Here is a 20,842-nt window from a genome sequence, read left to right as displayed (position 1 = left end):
CTACAAGAGTCGAATCATATTCCTTTATCAATTTATTACCATTTTCTTTGATTCCCTACTTACTTTTATTTCTCTAATGTGTTGTTTTGACGTTAATGCTTTTGTTTTTCATTCCATAACTTTCTTCTCCTCTTCTTTGTGATCTTTCAGACTCAACAATAACGTTCCCGGGTTGAAATCACCGCCGATGGACTCCTTGTTTCTCTGCGCACGCAGGAAACGCTTGACCTTCCATATTCTCCACTGACCAGCGTGAATCACTTTTGCCAACACTAGTTAGTGCGTTTGCCGCTGTGGGGCGTTGCTGGTGCTTGACAAGGTCTGTGACGCAGTTAGTGGACCATCGCCGTGAAAACTACGCGATTGTAACAGTTGCGTTGATGTGTATACGTTCGAATCTATGGTGGTAGTTTTGAGCGTGGGAGGTGTAGGCGCAAGACGTTTAAAGGGGCGTTGAGTATCTCGTCGTCAGCGAAATAAGCGGCCCGGGAGTAAAACTGGATGACCCACACTCCGGTCAAAATTGAGTTTTTGGACGCAGTTGCTGCACAGACTAGATTTGCTGTACAATAGTGAATGAAGCCGATAATGGTCAGAATCGCACGGGAATATCTGGGTAACCCATAAGTTACAATACAGTGGAGGAACTTTCACTTTCGTTTTTCTGTCAAATATGACCAGTGTCAGTGTTCCTTGTTATTACAAAATAGGCGACCAATCTAAGACTGACCCTATGGTGAAGGGATTAGCTTCATGTTTCCTATGTTAAAACTGTGGTTAAGACATGGACATGTCAGGCCCTCTATGATGGCGTAGTGTCACCTAGTAATCAAGAGATACCTGGTTTGATACCCGGTTGAGGCACATAGTAGTTGGAATCCCACTTCAAGAACTGTACGTGAAGTCCCAGTTAGTTTACATCATGAAATGGGCCTAAAAACAAACTTTATAAAATTTGCTTGTGTCGTGTCATCTGATTAATAAGTTGGTAATTGATCTTCGTCTTCGCGATTATCCCAGAGGTAAAAATGCGACGTTACATATCCTACATATGGATATAAACTAATAGGCACGCAAGTCGTCAAGAATAGGCAGATGGAACATATGCCATATATGGAATGCTATAGTTCAACAGTTAGAGTACCTGGATTCTAAGGCAAGTGCAAATGTAGGTAAACTGGACTAATTCGTCCATGTACTTTGCCTTCCAGCTGGAGAAGAACTTGTTAAGTGCGCGATAAGTGCTATTCGCCTGGAGTGGCTGGCTTCGGTGCTCTGCGTTCGCTTCACTTAGCGACCAGGCGGGCTGGCAGCGCGTGAATTTGTGGGGACGAACACGCGAGTAAAATGACGCCGCCGAAAACCGAACCACTTGAAGATGCACCACAGGGACATTTCAGGATACGGTAAGTACCGTTATTTCTGTTAAATTTCTCTGCGTTTTCCATCTCCCCTGTTGTTAATTGTCTTGCTTTTTTTGCCTCTATTGCGAAAAATACAATCTTATCAATCCGTATTGATAATACCGGAATGTGGACTACAGTTTTATTCGACAAATTGATTCGACATAACACCATTTTTGCCTTCGGTAACTTGACGTTGATGTGACAGAGTTCTAGCATCCGTGTTAATTCTGTTTCAGCCAGAAGCACAGGAATAAAAGGAAGACTATTGAACAGAGTTTTTAAATGGATGGCAGGTAGTAAAGAAGTCTGAAAGAACACTCCAGGAACAAGTGGGTCAGTATGTGTCACTGTATGTACATATGTGTGTATACGTACATACATACACACATATACTATATACATGTGTGTGTGTATAAAGTATGCATTATACAAAACGCATAGAAGGAGATTTGTTGACCGGATCCTGTAATTTCCCTTAACCCTTTTGGACTAAATTTTGATGCGAAAATAGGGCATTATAATTAACGTATATATCTGAATCCAAGACGAGGTTTTTTGCACGCAATTTCGTGTCCAGAAGTATGGGGTCGTCTTGCTTTCGCGGTATATGAGTGGAGTTTTTATTTTCTTTACTGAACAGAACCACGAGCTTCCATTAAGTGACACTGCAGATTCTGTGGACCATTCCAGTGAGGAGGACTAAGGGATGTCTGTATGGGATTTTATTTTTTTTGTACCGGTATTTTTATTGTCTCCTTCAGTTACTTGTAATAATGTAACCATTTCTAAGTTTTGAAAATAGTTTTTCTGTAATTCCTTGTTGAAAAAGGAGGGGTTGCATTCAGAGATATACGATATTGTTTCATTTTGTATTCTCCAAAACATTTGATAATTGAACCTCCCCCTTCCGATAAAAATTCCAGTGATGTCTATGTATAAGTATATAGTAGAAATTCACTGTCGTTAATTGTGTTCTTGCTGTTTGGCTATATATATATATATATATATATATATATATATATATATATATATAATCGTTATAGACAACGAGGTTTTGGTAAAACTAAACAGCTGAGAATACATTGTTCGTTTAAACGGGGATCATTTCCATAATCTCTTATGACAAGTGAGTATGTTACCAAACCTCCATAGAAAAACAATTATTGAATTAATGGTAATATTAATATGCGAGATAAAGGTGAAATATAAAGTTCCCCGTGTATGGAGCATGTGCCATGAACACACATTTAGGGGATTTGTCGGTAGGGTCCCACACATTCTCAATCTCGGCCATTTTGAGTGATAAGAGTGGCAGCAACAATATTTGTTGCAGTGCAGTGGCTCAGATGTGTAGTAACCACTCCTCAGTGTGAATTCTTTCATTTGTTTCCATGTGTTTTGAAAATTTCAAGTTTGCACGAACTCTTCTAAATATTCGAATAACAGCTAATTTTAGTAGATTTAATTGCAGTTCATTTGATTGAAAATAAGTTAAGTTCTTCTTACTTACCTGGACTGGCTTCAGAGGGCCACAATTTTTTATCACTAAAACACTGTTTTTTAATATGTGTGTGTGCAGTTACAAGCATGAGAGTGTCATGTAGGAACACACACAAAAAAGCACGTGAATTTTGCTCCCTACGTACCTATGATTTATGAACAAAAGTAATGTAGAAACATTGGGGACACTCGAGGCAACAATGTGATATATTTTTATTTTTCTTAGACGAAATATTCTCAGTTGAAAATCTAAAAACAAGAGGTGGTGGGCCTACCAGCCCCCCTCACGTAAGCTAGGGTTAAGGGCATGAGGGAAGGTCTCCCCGAGGTTCTTCCCTCCGCAGCAGCTGGGAGCACTGTTGCCAACTTAGCTCTTTTGAAGCCAGATCTGGCTCTTTCGTGTTCTCGTTTGGTTGTGAGCCTCCCCCATGGCGCAGTGGTAGCGTCATTGCATTGTAATCAAGGGGTCCCGGGTTCGATACCCGGTGGAGGCACAAGTGGTTCGGATCCCACTTTAAACTGTAGGTCCAGTCCCGATTAGACTTAAAACAGCAACTCGTTTGGTTGTGAACTGGGGCGCCCGATCCCCTGCCCCATTATGATGCCATCACTGGCTCCGGCCCACATACACTAACTTTTTCCATGAGTATACATTTTGTACGTGACGTGATATTATTTTATCGCCCCACTCCCTCATATCTACCCAGCTACTTTTTTATAGCGCCGTGTTGACGTGAAATTGACATAATATTGTTATCCGGCAATCCTTTATATTCGAATTCATACAACCATTGGTGGATTATTGAGATGGGTGATGCCTCCAGATCTAGACGGTGAAAACTCAGAATAAATTGTCATTACTAGGCCGAAGATTTTTATGACCTAAAAATCACCAAAATATGCAAAATAAAATCTGACTATATTTCTTGAAAAAGCGAAAATATGCTGAATATGACCGAAAATCCATCAAAATATGCTTTATCACGTAGAAATGGCCAAATATGCCAAAATATGCCCTTAAAAAGCACCTCAATGCAATTAGTTTCTTCACAATATGAATTTCTATATATTTAGGGAACACATCAACCTTACCAAAAAAAAAAATATGCTAAGTCATAAAAATCCTAGTCCTAGTCATCACTTTAAAGTTAACGATAATAATAGCACCCCCACCCCTTTGACAACTCAAATTACATAAGAGACATTGAATCCAGCCTTCCTAAATCCAGCTTCTTGAAAGTCAACTGTAGATCCATTTAAGGTGAAATTTAGCTCTTTCATGCGAATCAGGTTAGGCAACACTGCCAGGATGGCCGTAGGAGGCAGGGAGAAATGCATTAGCTTTACGGGATAATTATTGTATTTGTTCTCTCTGGAATATCAAACATCCAATGGCGTAGAAAAGTACATGGACGGAAAAAGGACACGTTGAACAATTTCTTGGTCGTCGCAAAAATCGAATATCCCATTTCGATTTCCCATAAGGAATAAATACATCGGATCCTGTAAATACTTATTCATCATATTTTTCAAACATTGTGTCTAGCTTAACAATGAATTTAAAAAACCTCTTACACTTGCAACATGCGGAGAAATTCATACTCTCTTGTCCTGTCGGGGATTTTTTAGTAGCAGTGTGAAATAAATGCACAACTGATGTGAAACTCTCTCTCTTCCCCTTAAAAGCAATCTGAGAAAAACTTGCAAAGTTTCAAATTTGCATAACTTCAGTTTGTGAAAGATAAAATGCAACATACCTAGTTTCCATCTCCTTGGTTCGTCGTTAACAAGATCCTCTTTTGCAAATAGCTTGTCCCTGAATTCGTACACGTCATCACATTCAGGGTAGCGTCCTGATATTCCGGAAATGACGACATCTTCCGGGTCGATGTTCAGGTGGTCGAGCTGCTCCGACATCTTGAAGGTGTTAGCTTAAAGTCTCTTGTTTTGATAATGATCGTCCTGTAGGTTGTAGTCTAAAACAAAGAAGGATAAATATAAATTAAAAGTTGATGACTAGAAATATTAACCGCCCTGTATGTTGTAGGATATATATGTCAAAAGCTGATGACTAGAAATATTAATCGCCCTGTATGTTGTAGTCTGAAACAAAAGATAGCTATATAAAATCAAAATCTGATGACTAAATTAATGCGTTGTTGTGCGGTGCGGTGCGGTAATATATCATAATCGATATGGAGTGTCATGCTTATATTTGACTCCAATCTGTTATATTTTGTAGACAACATCTTTAACAATTAACTTCATATACATAATAACAAGAACAAGCTTCGGCAACTGTCGCTCGAAGTTTAAAATATTGTGTTCCCAAAGTGAATGAAACAATTACAATCACCACATCCATAACACAACAATCAAAAATTTACTCCAATCTCGGGAGTTTAATGCGGAAATGACGAGGCCTCTCCGACCCCAGCTTGCTAATTAGTGGATTTGTGTGTCCTCTTATTTTATTCCAAAAGGATAGTTTGGCTTGTCGTAGTGCTACATCAAGAAGCTCCAAATTCAGATCTTCGTGTATCTGGATTATGCGAGTAAGAGGAGGATGCCTTCCAATTGCTCTGGCAGCTCGATTTTGGACTCTTTGCAGTTTAATTAAATGAGTCTTCGCTGCATGCTGCCAGGCGGGACTGGCGGATAGTAATATCGGCCGCACCATCATTTTATATAAATGCAGGCGTGTCTCGAGTGTGAGTGCCATGGACCGGAACATTGGGTATATATATCCTATCCTCTGTTTGGTCTTCTTAGTCTGGGCATTGATGTGTGGTCCGAAGGTAAGGCGTTTATCAATCAGCACCCCCAAGTATCTAACTCGTTCAGCGCTGGGTACATCTCGCTGAAATAGTTGCAAGCTGGCCCCTTCTTTGGCATTGGATAGACTAAAAACGACTGAAGTACTCTTTTCTGGATTTATCTTGATTTTCCACCGTTGAGACCAACGTTCAAAGATCGGCAGGAAAGTTTGCATCTGTTTCTGACACTGAAGCACACGTTTGCAGGTAGTGAATAGTGCAGTGTCGTCTGCGTATGTGGCAATTATCCCTTTATCTGGGGTGGGAACATCTGCAGTATACAAAGAGTAAAGTATCGGAGAAATCACCGATCCTTGAGGTACCCCAGCACGGACCAGTCTTGGCGTCGATTTCTGCCCATTTATGGACGTAATGAAACTTCGGGTAGACAGAAAGCTGGCTATGACCTTTCTATAGCTGAGTGGAAACCTCATTCGTCGCAGTTTATACAGGAGTCCAGCATGCCAAACTCGATCGAACGCCTTTTGTACATCGAGAAATAATCCTAATGCTCGGCGCTTCCAATCAAGACGAATCGCTACATAGTCAACGACGCGAACAAGTTGTTCGTTCGTCCCATGGAAACGGCGAAAACCAAATTGATGATCTGGGAGCAGATGGTTAGCTTCTATGATCTCATGAAGACGTCGTTGCATAACTCGTTCAAAAAGCTTGCTAAGATGAGAAAGCAAACTGATGGGACGGTAATTGCTGGCATTTTGTGGATCCTTTCCAGGCTTTGGTAGTACGATGAGTTTTGCCTATTTCCACTGAAGTGGGAAGTAACCAAGCTTCAGGATGTTTGCAAATAACTTCGCCAAAAAGACGTAGCCCTTACGGGACAGATGCTTCAGTGCAGCTGGCGGTATCCCGTCTAAGCCGGCAGCAGAGTTGTTTTTCAATTTCCGCGTTTCATTTGCCACTTCGCGAGGCGAGACAGGTGTAACATCCAACGACGAAGGCTGGTGTTGATGTCTGTACTGATGTACATATTAAATTAAATGAATTGATGTGGAGTGGCATTTCTAAATCATGAAGAGATTTTGATCATAATATACAGACATTATCGTAATCATTATTTTCGGTTCTTGAAATCTTGTAATTGCAGGTAAAAGTACTTTAGTTAATGGTCAAGAGTCCTTCTATTTGCTACGTTCTATCTATATATAGAATTAGCATCTTAGTGCCATCTGCTGGCGTTTTTAGAAATGTTCTGAAATTTCACTATGCCATGCAATTAAAAATGAGTCAAATCTACATATGCTGATATATTATTGATTGACATTGGAAGACTTGTTTGACAATAACAACTGGTTTGGCATTTTAATAATTAAAATAAAATCGGATTTATAATTTCCTTCCAATTCGACATTATATCTGTGAAACGTATAAGTAGCGAAGTAACATAAACTAAATCAATCTACATATACACTATGCATAGACCTAAGACTACCAATTTTTTATGCAAGCAACGTTGTCTTTTGTAGGAAATCTTTTTCTTGCAGAATGAAAGGGCTACCACGTGAATAGTGCAGGAGGAATAGTTTGTGTCCAACGAGACGCAAGTATTGCTCCTTCCCCACCCACCTTCCCACGCGGCGAGCTGGGGTAAAAGAGGTGTATGCGCTGGATGATCGTAGGAGGAGATAACGTAGCATTGCGCTTATGGGAGTATTATTTTACTTGTGCTCTTGGGAATGCCAGACTTCCGATGGCGTAGAAAAACACATGAACGGATAGAGTACACGTTGAAGATTTTATTTGTCGGAAAAATCGAAACTCCCATTTGATTATCTATAACTTGAAGTTTTTACGTTTTTCTCTCTATAAGGAATGCATGGGAATCTGAAAATTATTATTTTTCCAAACACCCTGTCCAGCTTAATCAACTTGAAAAATCGCTTTCCCTTGCAACATGGGGATAAATCAATGCTCTCTTGTAGTCGGGTTTCATTTTAGTAGCAGTGCCCATAGGAGTGACATAGAAGTAAATGCACAGCTGGTTGGAAACTGCGACTCTTCGGACACACGCACGCACACGGGCACGATAACAAGTAAATGCTGTTTGTCACTTTTGAATATTCCATTTAATCCAAAAACATATTAATTTGTTCTCAATTGTTGACGAAATAGTTCAACAATATAAACCCCGAATATTTTTATGTATTTACATATTTTATTCCAAACGCAGTTAGTCACCGAAACATCTAATATGTCGATATATTAATTATACTAAGGGAACTGTTATATTTCATTTTATTGTGCATATTTTTACATTTTTTCAATATTGATATACATAGTTCGTATATGAGCTGCTAGTGGATATATTTACCTATTTACTATTTACATGATCAATTAATCAAGGGGTACAGGGTTCGATACCCAGTAGAGGCACATAGTGGTTCGGATCCCACTTTAAACTCTAAGTCCAGTCCCGATTAACCTTACTGGGCATAAAGTGGACTTAAAACACAGACTCAATTCAACTCCACATGATCAATTAGTATATTAGTATCCATGTTTTGGGGAATGGAAGATGCAATACCAAATGCATGCACTGAAAGGAAGTACCCACATATGCACGAAACCTTTTTTGTTCTATTTCCTACGGCTACTTCCACCACCCACTGAAAATCACAAGTAGAATAAATATTCTTCGATTTTTTAAATTTACGCTTAGGTATTTTTGTTACTGGTATACCGGATGTCCCAAACAAAAGTGGTGGTATCCTTTGGACTTTTATTTGGGACACCCTGTACATGTGTCAGATATTCTTAGAACTCGTGACTGTTATGGAATGCTACGTAGAAACTATCGCAAGGCTTATCTTGGTACAGTTCGCGCCACTGAGTGCTCTGTCGTCTGCGGGCTGTTGTTACCATACATATATTTGGTACAAACAATGCAACCAGTGCCTCCAAAGGACAAGCAAATAACATCAAGCCCTTAGGAGGCAAATTATTTTCCTTGCGTTATCTGAAATTCTTGCTTTTCTCCTGGCCTCCGCTGTTAAAATGGCTACCAAGAGTTCAAATTTCCCTCTCGAAGCGAACAAGCTCTGATTGGCAGAGAACAGATCACGTGCTGTCTCCAGCGCTCCTGTCAATGGGTGGAAGCACTCACGTGATAGTTGGCAAGGTCTTCCAGCAGACCACAAACAATCCAGTGCAGTGGCGAGAACATTACCGAGATAAAACTTGTTCTCATAGTGCACCGTCGTCAGTTATTTGAATTAAAGTAAAAAACTACCTGCTGGAGAAGATGTTGATATACGTACTTGAAATATTATATCGAACTTTACCTATTTTTTGTCTGGTTATTTTATTTCCCTTTATAGTTCTCTACGTTAGTCCTCAGGATGATGATATTGGATAAATTTTTATGTCTTACCCACGACTCAAACCTAGAACTTACTTAGCATTTATGACCTTCGACTGTTGCTATCATCGCCTTCTATATACTACTTTCGTGTCCCAAACAACGTCGAGAAGTTAGGTAATTTTTTTCAACGTTTTTCCAGCAAAAAATTGTGTACGTTTTACCAGCTCAGGTAAATCCCGAGATTATTCGTTCATTTATAATTAGGCAATAATAAATACAGTGCGATATTTTGTTCAATTATTCCACTCCAAGGAGCACACTGATTTGTCAACTCACCTCAAAGTTTCAGGAGTTACTGTGCTGCCATCTTTTTGTGATTCTCTAAGCTCGTTGCTCTTGTGGCTTGTAACTGTATTAAAACAAAAAAGGTCCACAAGAGCAAGTGGGCCTCACCCATGGCGCAGTGGTAGCGTCATTGTCTTGTAATCAAGGGGTCCCGGGTTCGATACCCGGTGGAGGCACAAGTGGTTCGGATCCCACTTTAAACTGTAGGTCCAGTCCCGATTAGCCTTACTGTGCATAAAGTGGACTTAAAACAGCAAATCAAACCAAACCAATCCACAAGAGCAAGCGTACAAGTTGAAAACTTTCTATTTAAATCGTCTATAAATAAAAAAAATAATAATGAGCTGACGTTTTGAGTACTTGACTTACAATCTTCTGGAATCTGTTTCTTACATACACAGGGTGATATTTGAAAGTGGGATGCACGGGAATTCTACCCCCTGCTTGCCAGTTTTTGTCTCTTGAGGGTGGAACTATATAGCCTATTTATGTACTACCCCAGTGCACGGCAAGGCTGCAAGAGTAGTTAATTACTAAAATGACCCTTCATTTGAAAGTTTTCGAATACCAGACTGGATATAAGGATATCCAGCTGGATATAGCTATTCCTTTGTGTTTATCCAACCCTAATCATCGTCATTACCGCGAATAGCCGAATGAGTACAAAATTTCCGTAAATAAGGGTGCCCACAGGGGGGGATTCATGACGCGCCTGCGTCATGGGAACTATTGGTGAGGGGGGGGTGCAAAACTTTATAGTTTAGCTACCAATTCTATATATGTTCACACAAAAATGAAGGGGATCGTTTCGTTTGATTGACTTGTTATTGATTTTTAGTTATGGTTATTATGTACAGTTTTTCTACCTACCTGTGGGTGTTGAAATGAAACACCACCTCTTAAGCCTTTAGAATCGGTTTGGAAAGTGGGAGGGGGTAGGCGTGCTGTTCGCACTATATCAGATCATACAAACTGTTAAGAATAAGGTTCAGTACACTAATAATGGCAGTGAGCCTGAGCAGTCTTGTACGTTTTATGTTAGCAAATATGAAAGTGAGTCGTGCTTGATCTTTAGTCTTTTAATTTCAACTGCAATGAAAGGTTTCGAATTTCATGCACCTTTCTATTGTTGACATCAGTGGTAAGCAACGTCTCGTGTTTTCTATGTGGTAGTTTTGAGTCGGCTCGGAACTACCTACGTGCGGACTTCAGTTCTAGTGTTGGACGATTTCAGAAACAATTTGATTGGCTGGTATGTGTTCCTGTCCTACGAGGACTGACTGGATAATTGTAATATACTGTCTAAAGCTTACGCATTTCGAAAATTTATTTTTCAAAAATTAAATCAAATTATTGACATTCAAACAAAAATCAATTACTGCGTATTAATCCAAACTTCTTCATCATTGATCATCTTTGAGTTTAGTCAAAAGTGGCAGAAAAGCGAAGGAAAATAAACCAAATCAACCAATCAAATAGATTCAATTCGAAATAACATTGTCTGAAAGTTTTCATTGAAAATGTCAACTCTGTAAGATAAGATAACATACTTTATACTCAAAAAGGGTATGCTGTGCACGGTCCGGATAAAAAATAGCACTGGTAATACGTTAATAATCTTAGAAATTATATTTGCTATAAGCGAAAATCGCGTTTCGGATTTTTTTTTCAGATCTTTACTTATCACTTCGGCAACCTCTTCATCACATAATCGGTTTCAAGTTCCACCCCTTCGTCGAAAAGTTCTTCTCACTCGACTGCGTATTGGACACAGCCGTCTAATAGGCTACATGATCACTTGCTGAAAAGGCTGGACCCTCCAATGTGTTGGCTTTGTAATGTTTTAAGCAAGGTGGATTGACTTAAATCAGGTTGATTTAAATCACTTTAGAATAATGTACATAAGAATTTTGTAGATATCAGAATCACTTTTGGTGAAAGTACATTAATCTTGTAATCATTTAATGGTGTTTATTAAGCTCTAAGAAAGGAAAAGAAAGGAAAGGAAATATATGTACTGATGGTGTGACGCTGATACGAAAGGACATGTAAACACACATTTCTTTTGATTTAAAATTCAGTAATTTTTATAGGCAAAAAAATAACAAACAATTTCTGTAGAAAAATATACAAAATACTAATCATGTTAAACCAAAAATACCATAATTATCCTTAAACTGTAAGTAAATATGGTAGCTGATATTTTTCAAATTATCATTAAAAGAATCTCCAAAATTCAGCTACAAAGACTATAGAAATATTTAAGTTAATATTTTAAGTTACAATTGTAGAGTACACCCAGAACGTTTTATTTTCACTGGAAGAACAGTTACTGAAATTATTATAGTTTCGTTAACACACTCTACAAACATTTCCATTGTAGGAACAGCATCAGAAGCAGAAAAATGTATATTTACGTACATTTTTTATTTGGTTTAATCAAACTGTTCATATATTTTACAGGGCCGTTTACTAGAAAAAAATAATTTAAAAAAAATATATATCTATTTGTATGGTGCCAAAAACCATACAAGCAATTTTAAGCGTGTTTTTTTAAAAAATTAAAAATCGATTTAAATAAAAAAGATCAACAAAAATGATTTTTTAAAAATAAAGATCATGATTTTATCAACCGTGGTTTTAAGTATTCGACATTCTCGTTGAATGTGCCGATCTTGTCCCCCCTATTCGTGTCGTATTTACTAATCTCCACACTTCTTACTAGACCTTGACTAATTCATGGTAATTAACTTTTAACAGATAAAAAATAACAACTAATAGAGGCTTTTAATCTTCCTACTACTCCCAAATAGTAACTTTGCCAACTTCAAATCCCTAAACTAATAACTCTTTTATACCATTTCATACACTAATATTAACCTTCCGATTACTAACCTGTTCTCTCTAACTTTAAGATCTTAAAGTTAATAAATCTAACACAGTAACAATTTAACTCTACTAACACTTTTATATGTAAACCAATGTACCAGCATGTAAATAAATGGAAATTACAAATAAAGGATAAAGAACCAAGATAAACGGGGGAATCCAGTAAATTTTTCACATCACTGACGTTCCGGTATAATTTAAGGCACCACCAGGACAATAGCGCAACCTCCGAATGTATGCGGGTGGAGGAAGGCATTTTTCGGGGATTCCCCCTGCAGACTTTTAATTTTCCTAGCTGTTTGCCATCCCTGTTGGGCGACAACAACAATATTTTATGAAGTGTTTTTAGTTTTTAGCGAACAGCTGGTCTCTTCCACTATCTGTGAGGAAGCTTTTGGTTTATACTTTTGAATGTGCTGTGTTTGTTGTATGCGGATCCCAAGACAATCGTCCACTTTTAACTTTTCTCGAGGGTCTTTTGCCAGGGGTAACGGGTTCGAATCCTAGTCAAGGCATGGATGTCTGCAAGTGTCGATTCCCCAATGTCATCACTCATCCTAATCTTCGAAAATTAGCCACGGGCCTCCCCGATGGCACAGTGGTAGCGTCGTCGCCTTGTAATCAAGGGGTCCCGGGTTCGATTTCCGGTGGAGGCACATAGTGGTTCGGATCCCACTTTAAACTGTAGGTCCAGTCCCGATTAGCCTTACTGTGCATAAAGTGGACTTAAAACAACAAATCAATCCAATCCAATCAATCGAAAATTAGCCAAAAGTGGAACAAAAAGCGAAGTAAAATAAGGCAAATGAGTCAATCAATAAAGGAGCTTTTTACCAGGGTGGTTAAAGGTCCAGGAATTTTAAATAAATTCAATTCCGGTCCAGGAGAGAAAATCAGGAAGCATAAATGGGTCCTGGACCGCAAAGAACCTTATTATCTGTAAGGTATTTCAATTCGGTCCAGGAACCTTTTTACCGGCTCAATTTAAATACGATGCTGGATCTTTTTTTCGGACTGAATTTAAATTCGGTCCAGGAAACTTTTTCCGGACCAATTTAAATACGGTCCATTAACCTTTTTTCAATGAAACAAAACGCAACTTGGACCGAATTCAAATTGTGGGAGAAAAAGGGTTCCGGTCCTACAGCGAAACCCAATTAAACCCATTAGAATTTATGGGTTACTGGACCGTTAACAACCCTGCTTTTTAAACCCCCTGTTTTAACATTTTAAGTAAGAATCTTAGCTAACAGGATCTTCCTCGTATATATTGAAGGGTGCAAAGTGGCCACCCGTGTCGACGCACTCAAAATTTGTAATTCAATCAATCACCCCCTCGTCTGCAAGAAAATGAGCAATTCAGCGTTTGCCGATGATTCTACGATTCTAGGAAGTAATAGGACTTACCTTTCTAGAAATTTGATTCTGAGTGATCGATGTTTACCGGTTCCTGAAGCCAATGCTACCAACAACCTCCGTCGGACACAGAACACACCACCATAAAGTCTCAGGCGACAATGGTAGCAGCGTCAACCAAACATCGGTCACTAACCACTTCACCCGGCGCGAGTGGTTTTATAAAACCTCCACAAAGGAAGCGGGAGGGGGCGATCAGTTCGTTCAACCGTCGCCTTGGCAGTGACCCTGTGGACATTTTCATACAGACAATGATGTCCATCGAGAACAATGAAGGAAGCGCATATATTGAGGTGGGCAGTGGGATTCATCGTTAATCAGTTAATGTCATTAGGCAAGGTTAAGTAACAGTATTGCCCTAACAGCAGGCAAGGAGCAGACATGCATTATTTATCCTCTCAAACAAGTAGGAGGTGAAATTACGCGCTTGAAACCTGGAAGGCAGTGTTGAAGTCGACAACTGAATCGGCAAATTTAAGAAGGGAATAAGTCCAAAAAGTAAATTTGTGGGAAATAAAAGAAAAAACTGTATAAGTGGGAGAGTGTGCGTACAAGAACAACAAAATTCGTACTGGAACGGGAGATCCCTGTGTAGGTTTAGAGGAGTATGTGAAAAACAATGTACATGTCACCAGAAATTGTATAAACGTAAAAAAGGTGGTGGATTTATTTCCTTCTTAAAACGTATGAAGTTTTTGCTGGGGAAAAACGGAAATAAAGTGTACAATGGAAAATAAAATATATTCTCGTGTAGTTTGCAACATGAAAGTGCACAATGGAATAAATAATACAAAATAATGTCAACATTTTGGAAATTTGGAGGCAAGTCAAACAACAAACAGTCATTCATCCACCGACTGATCTTCATCGTGGTGAGAAGTTGTAGACCAGTCGTAGAAGGGTTTTTTGTCGTCTGGAATGTAGGGGATGATTTTCCCAACATCATTCAATTTTTTTCGTTGATTGGTAATGTGGCATTGTAAGCTGCAGTCGTGTGTGTGTGTGTGTGGGGGGGGGGGGGGGGTCGGAATTAATTTCCTTCTAACACCTTACGTTGATTTCAGGGTTTTTTATCTTCCTCTAGGTACTGCTTTTTATATCTTTCTTCATACTCACGTGTAGACCGACGCTTTCCGATGATGTGGAGTACAAAAAGTCATTTCAGGGTGCGAAATCCTGGGGGAGACGAGGGGGATTTCCCCCACCAACAATCTTGGCTTCAAAAATCCCCCCCACCAAAAATTTCCGTGTGGGAGAGTTTTTGTTATAACAAACAAAAGATAAGTAATTACTTTTAATTTCAAATATACTTTACTAAGAATATTATCGAAAACACACACACAAACTAGTGTGGTTGTGAGTATTGAATGCTTTCTCTCTCAACAGATCATTTTCATTAACAAATCTACATCAATACGCACAATAAAAGTAAAACAAGAATGCAAGACAACAATAACTATGAAATCTAATTGATTTATATTAACATAATGCACAAACTAATCAAACCTTACGCATAATAAAACCACTTCAACTATTTCATAATTTATCTGTAACCGGTTAGTAAAGGAATTAGTTAGCTGCTTTACACTCTGATATGTATAAAAGTAACAAATTAATTTCCTTTATGTAATTATCAATCATAATAATAATATATTTTAATTGAGTAATTTATTTTTACTTTTAATAACATTAAATCATAAATAATGCAGTGATGAATCATAAGCAACAAAATCTAAAAGTTATAAAATTTAATACAGGAAAATTTGCTGATGAAAGAATTAAGAAAGATTACCAAATTAAACTGTCAAATAGATTTGATGTTTTGCAGGATTTAAATGATGATGAAAATATAAATGAAACAGACGTAAATAAGAATTGGGAGCACATACGTAATGCAATAGAATCAGCAGCTAAAGAAAGTATAGGATACCATAAACCAAGAAAAAGTAAGCCATGGTTTGATAATGAATGTCATGATCTAATAGAAATAAGAAATCAGGCTAGACTTAGGTGGTTAAATAACTCTGATGATACAAATCTAAGCAATTATAATAGAATAAAGCGAGAAGTTAACCGCACGCTTAGAAGTAAAAAAAGAGATGACTTGAAAAGCAAAATTAACGAAATTGAAACAAACAGCAAAAACAAAAATATCAGAGATTTATATAAAGGTGTAAATGAATTTAGAAAGGGGTGGCAACCTAAAGTAAACTTGATAAAAGATAAAGACGGTGATTTTCTAGCTGACCCAAGCGATATTCTAAATAGATGTAAGAACTACTTTAATGACCTTTTAAATGTTCATATAGGAGATAAATCAGAAGTAAATGAAGTACACACAGCAGAACCTTTAGTTCCAGAACCTAACTTGACTGAAGTTAAAGATGCTATTAAAAGACTAAAGAATAACAAAGCACCTGGCATTGATTTAATACCAGCTGAGTTAATTAAATATGGTGGAAATTCATTAATATGTCAAATTCATAAATTAATTTGTTTAATATGGAATAAAGAAGAAATCCCTCAACAGTGGAAAGAATCCATAATTGTTCCTGTGTTTAAAAAAGGTGATAAAATGAACTGCAAATAATTACCGTGGAATTTCTCTACTCTCAACAACATATAAAATATTATCTAATATTCTTTTAACAAGACTAACTCCATATGCTAATGAAATTATAGGTGATTATCAATGTGGATTTAAACGTAACAGATCAACTACAGATCACATTTTTCACATCAGACAGACACTTGAAAAAAAGTGGGAATATAATCAAAATGTCCATCAGCTATTCATTGATTTCAAAAAAGCATATGATTCGGTCAAAAGAGATAAATTATATAATATATTAGTAGAGTTTGGAATACCTAAGAAGCTTGTTAGTATGATAAAAATATGCACCAGTGAAACCGAAAGTAAAATTCGTGTGGGTATTAATGTTTTGATTTGATTCTGAATTTAAAATTTTGGGAGCGTCAGCACTTAGGCTATTTTGCTCCCGTCACACTATACGGGGGCCAGCCCCTTATCATTACAAATAACAACTCCAGCGTTGCATAACTAAAAATGTTAAAATGTTCTGACTTCTGTTAAAAGCTGAGGCCGTAAACGGGCACTCAGCACACACAAGGACAACACACACAAAATTATACTGGCCATAGTGCCAGTCGCCAGAGCCTCGTTAGTCTTTAGTCCAGGGTGCACTACGTGGAAGTGAGGTTGACTTTTGGGCGCCTACGTGGAAGGTCACCCCCTTACACCCCGGGTATTAATGTGTCTGACAAATTTACAATTCATGATGGGTTAAAACAAGGAGATGTATTATCTCTATTGCTCTTTAATTTTGCCTTAGAATATGCTGTTAGGAAGGTAAAAGAAACTAACGAAGGACTAAACTTAAATGGTGTGACTCAGTTGTTAGCATATGCAGATGATGTAGACTTATTAGGGGATGATATAAATACAATTAAGAATAATGCTAAAATATTTTTCAAAACTGCTAAAGAGATAGGTTTGGAAGTTAACAAAGAGAAAACTAAATATATACTTACAGGCCGAAACCAAGTGTTAGGTAATAATCAAAATCTAGTTATTGATAACAACTCATTTGAACCAGTTTCCAAATTCAAATACTTAGGAGTAATATTAACAAATGAAAATTATATTAAAGAGGAAATAAAAAGTAGGCTTAATGCAGGAAATGCATGTTACTTATCTCTCCATAAACTTTTGTCTTCTCATTTAATATCTAAGAAACTAAAAGTTAAAATATACAAAACAGTAATTTTGCCTGTAGTATTATATGGGTGTGAAACGTGGTCCCTTACATTGAAAGAGGAACATAAATTGAGATTATTTGAAAACAAGATCCTTAGGAAAATCTTTGGACCTAAAATGGATAAGGAGGCAGGTGAGTGGAGAAGGTTACATAATTTAGAACTTCATAATTTGTATTCATGTCCAGATATTATTAGAATAATTAAATAAAGAAGACTTAGGTGGGCAGGCCATAGGCACGAATGGAAGAGTTTACAGGATTCTTATTGGGAATCCTGATGGTAAGAGACCTGTAGGAAGTCCAAGACGAAGATGGAGGGACAACGTTGAGGTGGATTTAAAGGAAATTGGTAGGGATGGAAAAGAGTATATAGATCTTGCTCAAGATAGGGACAGATGGAAGGCCTGTGTTGCTGCAGCCATGAACCTTCGGGTTTAAGAAGGCTAGAGAGTTAGTTAGTTAGTTTTTAATAATATTACAAATATGTATATCGAATAATTTATACATATGTTTGTAGGGAGGGGGGTTGTAGATTAAGAACTTTCTCCCCCCCACCCGTTTTCAATGATTTCGCACCCTGAGTCATTTTGCCATTTTTGGTCTTCATTCCCTTCTTAAACCTGCCGATTCAACTTTCCTCTGCGTGGGATATCCAACATCACAAGGGGAAATGCCAAAGGGTTTATTGGATCATAAGATCTCTTATTGTATATTAAGAATCATAACCATGGAGGAACATAAGTTTAGAGTTTTTGAAAATAAAATCCTTAGGAAAATATTTGAACCTAAAAGGGATGAGGAGACAGGTGAGGGGAGAAGGCTACATAATTTCGAAGTGCATAATCTGTAATCATGCCCAGATATTATTAGAATAAATAAATCAAGGAGACTTAGGTGGGAAGGCCATAGGCACGAATGGAAGAGTTTACAGGATTCTTATTGGGAATCGTGATGGTAAGAGACCTGTAGAAAGCCCAGGACGAAGATGGAGGGATAACGTTGAGATGGATGTTGGATCGGTAAGGATGGAAAAGATTGGATTGATCTTGCCCAGGATATGGACAGATGGAAGGCTTGTGTTGCTGCAGCCATAAACCTTCGGGTTTAAGAAGGCTAGAGAGTTAGTTAATTAATAATAATATTAATAATAATAATTCATGTAATAATAATTATTGTATATGCTATTCAAGTTTTACCCTTCCTCCTTAAAAATTTCTAGCGACTCTCATGCCACACATCCAGTGGCGGTGATTAGGGGTGAGTCACTGACCTCCACACACCTTTTGTCAATTTGCCCCCGGACTATAGTCTCTTAATGCTAAGCCTTGTCTACCAACAGAAAGTAAACTGTGTTTCCCCCACAGTTTCGGCACCCAAACGCCGCTACTGCACACATCACTTTGGATTTGAACCTCAACACGATACTGATACTTCGTGGACGTAGTTTGATTATTCCTATGCATTTCAATTTGCTAATAAGGTAGATAAATATAAAGATTAACTTAGTACACAGTTAGTACATTTGACTTCCAATCAAAAAGTTCAAGACATAACATTAATGCTATGTCTTTATATAGAGTAGTTTGGAAGTTATTTGCAACTACCTGAAAATCGTGTAAAAGTCAGGGAATTTCGTTTTGCAAAATGAGAGGGAAACCTGTTGAAGTATTACAGCAATGCAGATATACTTAATAACGAAGCAGTTTGGTTTTAATGTTAAAAATGGACAAAATACAGCGCTCTGTCCACATTACACACTCAAATAATTACTATTTTGAAGCACGTATTCAAAAGTTACGATCTAATTATAATGTAGATCTAAAATAGTCACTCGGGGGAATATGCCCATCGGGGTTAAATACCCACCCCCTAGTATCACGCGCAACTTTAATCTTATGACAACTGTGCGACTCTTGTTTGAAAGCGCCCTCCGTGGTGAGACGAGGCAGCAGGTTTGGAGCTTTGAGAAGAATCTGAAGCCATCCAGGGTTAATTTCATGAGGTAAGAAGACAATTTTTGAGGTAATAGTTTTTTGGACGTTGCTGTATTAACAGTGTGCAATAATATTCCCAAGAGAGAAAGAAACTGAATTATATTTGGTGCAAAGATCAAGAGTCAGGGAAACATATCTGCAGAGTGAAACTGCCGCATGATGCTCAAAGTTGCCAACCCAGTGATTCAATTTTCTGCTTGTAGCTGTGGGGTGATATGCCCACAGAAATTAAGTACAATATGTCCATTGGCATTATTATGATAAGAAAGGACCACAATGTGACTGAATCCAGTGTATTCGTTGTAGTATGTGGATGCATGAAATATGAACGAAATTCACGTCCATGTGTCCAAAGTGCGATGCAATTTCTCACAAATGTAAACAGTAAAAGAGGCTATGGTATATCAAAATAAATGTTGTTAGAAACGCTATACTTGTCTGTACAAATGATGTTCTGTTTACGAGACAAACGTTAATGATCTTCCAGTTAATGCTGTGTATTATTTTCCTTTAAATATGTCATTTCAAGTATTACAACAATTGTTTCTTGTATTGGACATTTTACCCCTAATGGGTGGGCATTTTACCCTGAACAAGGGGTGATTTGCCCAAATTGACATTCATCTGTTAATTTTGCTATGGTTCTTTTGCTATAAGACTTACGGTAATACAACTTATAGGTAACAATAACAAAACATGTAGCATTCATTTGACATCCTTTTCATTGCGACACTCCACCATTCCGCGAAGCTATAAGCCGCCAAAAAAAAAAGTAGGGCGTATTCCCCCGAGTGACTCTATACGTATTTCAAAAAGTTTAATAGAACAATTATAATACCATTAAGCCTTGTTTCCATAATATGAAAAACTCAATATGCTGACCAAGGCAGAAATTTATTTTATTATAAAACATAAACTAAACGTAACGTTTCAACCTTCTAGCAAGGTCTTCTTCAGACTCTGCACCAAGTACATATGTAGCAAGGTACAAAACAGGACGATATATATACACAAAAATTACTCCCCTCCAGACTATTTTTTTAATAGAACACTGTAAAAGATGACTGAATAAATAACGGTTATATACTTTATTAATTTAATACGGTGATATGTAATTTTATGACGATCGGACCAACCGCTATATATTTATAGAATTTTAACGAGAGCGATCGTTTGCAAAACTAAAAATTCGGCACTTTTTTGTCCTCATGACGATAAAAAAATCGAAAGCATACTCGAAAAAAAAAATTGGTTAGTATAGATTAACGCAGAATAGAATAAACTAAATTTTGATGTAACTCTTTTTTTTCTTTGTAGATCCACTGGTTAATTTTTAATTGGGGCGCAAACTTGAGTGTCCATTATTTTTAATCCG

At 37.6% G+C, this 20,842-nt stretch overlaps 2 protein-coding genes and 1 non-coding gene across 3 annotated transcripts in view; 2 read left to right on the top strand and 1 right to left on the bottom strand.

Moving 5' to 3' along the window:
* LOC146002489 (fatty acid synthase-like) overlaps positions 1–4,737 on the bottom strand; it is a 77,150-nt gene extending 72,413 nt beyond the window's left edge. Inside the window, exon 1 of the mRNA XM_083140369.1 lies at positions 4,664–4,737. The gene's annotated coding sequence lies outside the window, so the exon portion shown is untranslated. The remainder of the gene's footprint in view (positions 1–4,663) is intronic.
* LOC146002488 (brachyurin-like) overlaps positions 1,328–20,842 on the top strand; it is a 156,740-nt gene continuing 137,225 nt past the window's right edge. The window contains exon 1 of the mRNA XM_083140368.1: positions 1,328–1,406. The gene's annotated coding sequence lies outside the window, so the exon portion shown is untranslated. The remainder of the gene's footprint in view (positions 1,407–20,842) is intronic.
* TRNAT-UGU (transfer RNA threonine (anticodon UGU)) lies at positions 9,491–9,565 on the top strand. Its single transcript has one exon. It is a non-coding gene; the product is annotated as a tRNA-Thr (tRNA).

This window comes from Lepisma saccharinum, chromosome 18, assembly GCF_977018435.1.
Source record: "Lepisma saccharinum chromosome 18, izLepSacc3.1, whole genome shotgun sequence".
Classification (NCBI taxonomy): Eukaryota; Metazoa; Arthropoda; class Insecta; order Zygentoma; family Lepismatidae; genus Lepisma; species Lepisma saccharinum.
This window is presented reverse-complemented; position numbering and strand designations above follow the sequence as displayed.